This window comes from Urocampus carinirostris, chromosome 8 (genome assembly GCF_059441175.1).
Source record: "Urocampus carinirostris isolate Australia breed hairy pipefish chromosome 8, RoL_Ucar_1.0, whole genome shotgun sequence".
NCBI classification, from domain to species: Eukaryota; Metazoa; Chordata; class Actinopteri; order Syngnathiformes; family Syngnathidae; genus Urocampus; species Urocampus carinirostris.
This window is the reverse complement of record NC_142356.1, coordinates 12,686,470-12,693,379: the sequence shown is the minus strand read 5'-3', so window position 1 is coordinate 12,693,379 and position 6,910 is coordinate 12,686,470. Positions and strand designations below refer to the sequence as shown.

The window sequence follows — 6,910 nt, the reverse complement described above, 5'->3', positions numbered from 1 at the left end:
TCCCGTTCCCACAAAAATATTTTGTACAGCCGAGTTATTTTACAGGAAATACAACAAACTAAATTCTAATTTATGGGGTTTATAAAGCGAATGAGCAAAAAATGATCAGTTTTTTAGCTAGCGATCTGGCTAGGTTTTTTAGCTTTGTAGCTGGTTATCTAAGTTCTGTCATGATTACCGATTAGTATCATTTGGCACCAGCCGCTGCGGAACACCCGATTGGTTCCTTGTCCCTTTTTTAGCCCAGTCCTGTCACTCTCCGGTTGTCAGTCCGTCGGCGAACCTCTGTTTCTACAAGGCAAGCATTTTGACTCTGACTCCTGTCGTTCCCGCTTTTTGCACCCGTTTTTCCACCCGTCCGTTCCTGATTTCCCCGTCTGTCTCCGGTTACGACCTGTTTTTGACCCCAACCACGTTTGCTCTCCCGTCACGGCTTACGACCTGTTTTTGATCCCGACCACGTTTTTGCTCTCCTGTCCCGGCTATCAACCAGTTTTTTTCCGTCCTTGACACCGCCATCTCCCGCTCCGGAAGATCCACTTCCTCTTTCTATCGATGAACTTGTGGTTAACGCTACGCATTTGGGTCCTGATTCCGTTCTGGTCGTGACAGGTTATTAGCTATCTGCCTAGCTTTTTACACTTTTTGCAAGCTACTAAGCTAATATTTGATCTTTTTTTGCAAGTTATCAAGCTAAATTTTTGCCTTCTTTCTAGCTAGCCGTCTAGCTTTCGGTATAGCTATTTAGATATTTCTTATTCTTTCAGCTAGCTATCTGGCTAATTTTTTAGCTTTGTAGCTAGCTATCTTTCTGAGTTTTTAGCTATCTCTCTAGCTTTTTATACTTTTTGCAAGCTATCGAGCTAATATTTGATCTTTTTTTGCAGGCTATCATAAATTTTGGCCTTCATTCTAGCTAGCCGTCTAGCTTTCAGTATAGCTATTTAGATGGTTTTTACTCTTTTAGCTATCTATCTGGCTAATTTTTTAGCTTGGTAGCTAGCTATCTTTCTGAGTTTTTAGCTATCTGCCTCGCTTTTTAAACTTTTTGCAAGCTATCAAGCTAATATTTGATCTTTTTTTGCAAGTTATTAAGCTAAATTCTGGCCTTCTTTCTAGCTAGCCGTCTAGCTTTCGGTATAGCTATTTAGATATTTCTTAGTCTTTCAGCTAGCTATATGGCAAACATTTTAGCTTTGTAACTAGCTATCTTTCTAAGTTTTTAGCTATCTGTCTAGCTTTTTATACTTTTGCAAGCTGTCGAGCTAATATTTGATCTGTTTTTGCAAGTTATCAAGCTAAATTTTGGCCTTCTTTCTAGCTAGCCGTCCAGCTTTTGGTATAGCTATTTAGATGGTTTTTACTCTTTTAGCTAGCTATCTGGCTATTTTTTTAGCTTTGTAGCTAGCTATCTTTCTAAGTTTTTAGCTATCTGCCTAGCTTTTTACACGCTATTAAAGTAATATTTTCGATCTTTTATTTTGCAAGATATCAAGCTAAATTTTGTCCTTCTTTCTAGCTAGCCGTCTAGCTTTCGGTATAGCTATTTAGATATTTCTTAGTCTTTCAGCTAGCTTTATGGCAAAAATTTTACCTTTGTAGCTAGCTATCTTTCTAAGTTTTTAGCTATCTCTCTAGCTTTTTGCAAGCTATCGAGCTAATATTTGATCTGTTTTTGCAAGTTATCAAGCTAAATTTTGGCCTTCTTTCTAGCTAGCCGTCTAGCCTTCGGTATAGACGAGGCGGCAGTGGCTCAGGAGGTAGAGCGCTCGTCTTGGGATCAAGAGATTGCAGTTCGAATCCCGGCTCCTCCGTGTTAAATGTCGAAGTGTCCTTGGGTAAGACACTGAACCCCTAATACCCCCAATATGCAAGTTAGCGCCTTACATGGCTGCACGGCCGCTATTGGGAAATGTGAAGCTCATTGTAAAGCGCTTTGGGAAGTCTTGACTTAAAAAGCGCTATATAAATGCAGATCATTTCATTTCATTTGTAGATGGTTTTTACTATTTTAGCTAGCTACCATATTTCTTTTTCCATATTTTGCTCTAAATAGTCCCTTTCCCACAAAAAATATTTTATACAGCGGAGTTTTTTTACAGGAAATACAACAAACTAAATTCTAATTTATGGGGTTTATAAAGCGAAGGAGCAAAAAATGAGCATCTTTTTAGCTAGCTTTGTAGCTTTTTTTTTTAGCTTTGTAGCTAGCTATCTTTCTAAGTTTTTAGCTATCTGCCTAGCTTTTTACACTTTTTGCACGCTATCAAACTAATATTTGATCTTTAATTTGCAAGTTATCAAGCTAAATTTTGGCCTTCTTTCTAGCTAGCCGTCTAGCTTTCGGTATATCTATTTTAATGGCTTTTAGTGTTTCAGCTAGCTATCTAGCTCCCCTTAAGTTATATACCTAAGTATGAACTTTGCTAATGCAATAGTATTACCATAGATTTAACCGGAACACATAAACACGCGTGGGAAGGAAGGTTTGTCCCACGCCTCCCTAATCTCTACCTGAGTGGATTTTATAACCTGTTTCCTTGTGCGTGTCGAGGACGTGAGAGGAGACGCCAGCCGAGGAATTTCTCTCGAATGCAAGTGTTGCATTTCTCAAGTAGCGCTTAGAGAAAGTCTTGCGTGCTGCACAGCGCATTTCGTTAAATCTGCGTGCAGCTTCTCGCGTCATGGAAATCTTTTCTGCACAGGACGGTGAGTAAAATTAAATCTGTTTATCTTCGTGCTGGCGAGTTTTGTGTGTAAATGACACAATTGGATAACTACTGTTTTGTAATATTGCGTATTTTATGTATGTTTTGCCTGTAAAACCCCCTTTAAGGACAGACAATGAGAATTTTTTTGGGGTTTGAACAATTGTATTGACAGAAATAACAGCAAATAAACAATGTGAGGTTTGAACTATTTTCCTAGACAATTTTAAGCATATTCACAATTTCGTTTTATCCGCCAATATGACGTTTTAACATTTTTTTCCCGACATTTTTAACAATATGACGTTTCAACATTTTTTCCGACATTTTTAACAATGAGAATTAGCCATGGCTAAAATGTTATTGTATGTGACATGATTTCATGGAGCATAAACGAATATTGTAACTTAAAACTTGGAAAAAAAACCCTACTTTGATATGGAAGTAAACGTTGAACATTTGACACAAAGGCTTGCGACCCTTTAAGATGATGTGAAGTCAAAGGAACGCTGTGTTTCACTACAAAATGCAATTCTAAGTTTGGAAAGGTGTCAGAGCAAATTCTACCTTTCCCCCACCCCTTCCCCCGGTGGTTATATTAAGGTAAGAGCTTTGTTTTGTTCATTTTACAGTTAAGAAACTTGAACTATAGTGGCCGTCGTCCCATATATTGAGTGACATCATGAAGAATGTTTAGGAGTTGCTATGGTGCTGGCTGCGATCCTGAAAAAAAATTGTTAAATATAACGAAATTGTGAATATGCTTAATTGCTGTGAAGATTGTCGAGAAAAATTGTTCAAACCTCACATTGTTTATTTGCTGTTAATAGTGTCAATAAAATTGTTCAAACCAAAATTTCTATAGCCATTTGAGGGATATTTATTCTAGACACCATTATATTCCCGAATGTGCCTTTGTCCTGAGTTAGAATTTCAACAAATATGTTGAGACGATAAACTTAGTAGAAGAGACTTTGTTCTTATAACTTTTAGTGATTCTCATCTGTATTGGCCAGAGTTATGACTGTGAGGCTAGTTAATGTATAAAAAAGGCATAGCCTCCTTGCAGGTACATATTCAACGAGTACCGTATTTTCCGCACTTCAAGGCGCACATAAAATCAGATTTTTTTTTTAAAAAAGCTGACTATGCGCCTTATAATCCGGTGCACCTTATATATGGATCAATATTGAATTGCAAGGTCTCGCAACTAAGAGAAGCAGCCACCGACTCAATTTTTCGCGTCGAAGAAGAAGTGCGCTGTTCATACTGGGAAATATTAAACAACGATTCTCTTTTATTTGTGCAATTGTATAAAGACCCTGAAATGGCTCCTATTAAGAGACGCGCTTACAACGCAGAATTTAAACTCAAGGCAATCAGTCACACAGTAGAACACGGAAATAGAGCAGCAGCAAGAGAGTTTAACATTAATGAATCGATGGTGCGGAAGTGGTGGAAGCATTAGGATGAGCTGTTTACGTTTTACATTTCACAGTTATTATGTTATTGCTTTATTGTTATTGTTTTGCACTTGTTATTGTTTTTGCACATTACGAGTGGCACTAACGTTTCATTTACCATAACAGTATCAGACGTTTTTTTGCATGTTGACTAAATGGAGGAAAAGTAAAATGTTATGCCTTGCTGTTGGTCAAAGATGTTAAAGATGTGTCACGAAAATGCTTTACCTCAGAGAAAATAATAAAACAGCTGTTTATTCATTTTGGGAGTGAATGGAGTTGTGGAAAGCTTGTTTGTTATCTATTCATAAAGTTTGACTGACCTATCTGACTGTTTTGTTGACATTCCCTTTAGCGCGGTTGCATAACGTAACTACAGCCTCTGCTGTAGCCAAGTCAAGTCGAGTCACATTTATTTACATAGCCCTTAATCACAAAAATGTCTCGAAGGACTGCACAGGATTACAATTACAAAATTGCACAATTACCTGATCTTAAACCAGCATGCACTTATAGCGCCTTATAATGCGGTGCGCCTTATGTATGGAAAAAGTTTTAAAATATATCATTCATTGAAGGTGCGCCTTATAACACGGTGCGCCTTATAGTGCGGAAAATACGGTAATTCAATTCAATTCAATTCAAAGTAGGGCTGCAACTAACGATTAATTTCATAATTGATGAATCGGTCGATTTTTTTTGAAGAACCGAACAGGAGGAGAACCCAAATGCGTGAAGTCGCTCACACAAGCTTTTGTTTTACGGGAAATGGGGCATTCGTGCACGTTAACCCAAGCGCCAGTGATTCGGCGATCGTTGGGCGGAAGACGTAAGACAGCAGTCTGATGTGGAATGATTGTTTTTCTCTGTATTTCAGTCTGTTCCCTTGAAATTGATTAACTTTGTTTCATGATAAAACAGTCAAACACTAAAAAGATGAACCTTCAATGTTAATTTTGTTTGTAAATGATGCAATGTTTAAAATGTAGTACAGACGCTGCCCGACTTACGAACGAGATCTGGACGATTGTTCGTAAGTTGAATTTGTTCGTAAGTTGCTTCAGTGCTATATTTTGTATGTTTAAGTTTTATAGAAGTTTGTTTAAGGTGAGAAGCAGGGATGGTTTGTCAGAGTTGTTTCATATTAAAGCCCAAGAGTGCCATAATTCAATTAATATAATTAACATTTAGTTAATAGAACATTCAGTTAAATAAAACATCCTTAATACAAATATTTAATTGATAAAAACAGCCTTTTAAATAAAAAGCCTTTAGCGAAACATTTGATTTAAAATGTTACCATAGTTAAATTTTACAGCATTGCCAACCGAACTTCGTTAAAAAAACGTTTTTTTTTTTTTTTAAATAGAACCATGGCAATTATGTAAAATGTAATCATGATAACAGTTCAATTAGAACACTTTGCTCTATATCTTTTATTTTAAAAGGTCGTTTTTATTACTTGAATGTTTGATTTAGGGATGTTTTTTTAAAAATTAATATTCATTTTATCTATTGAAATATGGCACTTTTAGGCTTACATAGTTACGTAGCCTAGCCGCAGTAGGCTGCACCTGCAGCATCGCAATTGCTTTCCCTCCCAACGCCGCCTCAGTCTCTTCCCGGACCCAATAACAGTCCTTGGAGCACTCTTCTAACTTCACTCAGATTTAATTTATAAATCTGTTTTCAATATAACGAGATGCTAAAACACTAGCTGTCGCCATGCTTCGCAGTTTGTTAAGGTAGACACGTCGACATGTGCGCCCTTTCCGCTGTTCGACTGACAGCCTACCCCAGCCTATTACAGTCGTGTACACATTTAACCCCACCCAGGAAACTCTCAAAGCCTTATGCAACCTGCTCCCATGATTGCATTTTCTGTGTGTTGTCTGTTGTAGAACACAATGCATGTGCATGCACGGCAAAAATTAGTATCAAATCCACAAAAAGTAAATCGAGATTCAGCGAGGGATTGCTGTGTGGGTACAATAAATCGGGCATTACCTTCACACTTTATACATTTGTGAGTAAAGAGAAACAAAATCAGTCTTGATGTGTGGCCTGAGATTGAAAAAAATGTAGAACACGCAGATCTACTTATAAAGATCTATCTATAATATTGTTCTCTAATATTGATCAGTGCATTTTTGGCAAGATACAGATTTTTTGTTCATCCATTTTGTAAAAACGCATCCTAGTTACATGGTGTAGTAGACACTACGAAATATCCTTAAACTGTTAAGCAGTGAATATGCGCTTTTTTCAGAATTATTCTTTTGTAAATTGTTCTATTATTTTGATCTCCAGTGCATGCAATAGTGCGTTCAACGTGTGCACTGGACATTGCTCTCGGCTGTCACCATTTTCAGTGACATAACAGGTTGTCCTTTGCCCTGGGACCTTCAAGTCAAGTATTCTATCTATCTATCTATCTATCTATCTATCTATCTATCTATCTATCTATCTATCTATCTATCTATCTATCTATCTATCTATCTATCTATCTATCTATCTATCTATCTATCTATCTATCTATCTATCTTTCTCTCTATCTATCTATCTATCTATCTATCTTTGTCTTTCTCTCTATCCATCTTTCTCTCTTTCTCTCTATCTATCTATCTATCTATCTATCTATCTATCTATCTATCTATCTATCTTTCTCTCTATCCATCTTTCTCTCTATCTCTCTATCTATCTATCTATCTATCTATCTATCTATCTATCTATCTTTGT

The 6,910-nt window shown here is 36.9% G+C and overlaps 1 protein-coding gene across 3 annotated transcripts in view; it reads left to right on the top strand.

Annotated features, from left to right (window-relative positions):
* The first annotated feature begins 2,563 nt into the window (after positions 1-2,563).
* LOC148360733 (uncharacterized) overlaps positions 2,564-6,910 on the top strand; it is a 125,574-nt gene continuing 121,227 nt past the window's right edge. The window contains exon 1 of one of the 3 annotated variants that reach the window (XM_088341633.1): positions 2,564-2,709. The gene's annotated coding sequence lies outside the window, so the exon portion shown is untranslated. Of the gene's footprint in view, positions 2,710-3,205; positions 3,312-6,910 lie in introns of those variants that run through there. The other 2 variants (XM_088341636.1, XM_088341634.1) reach the window with 2 other exon arrangements.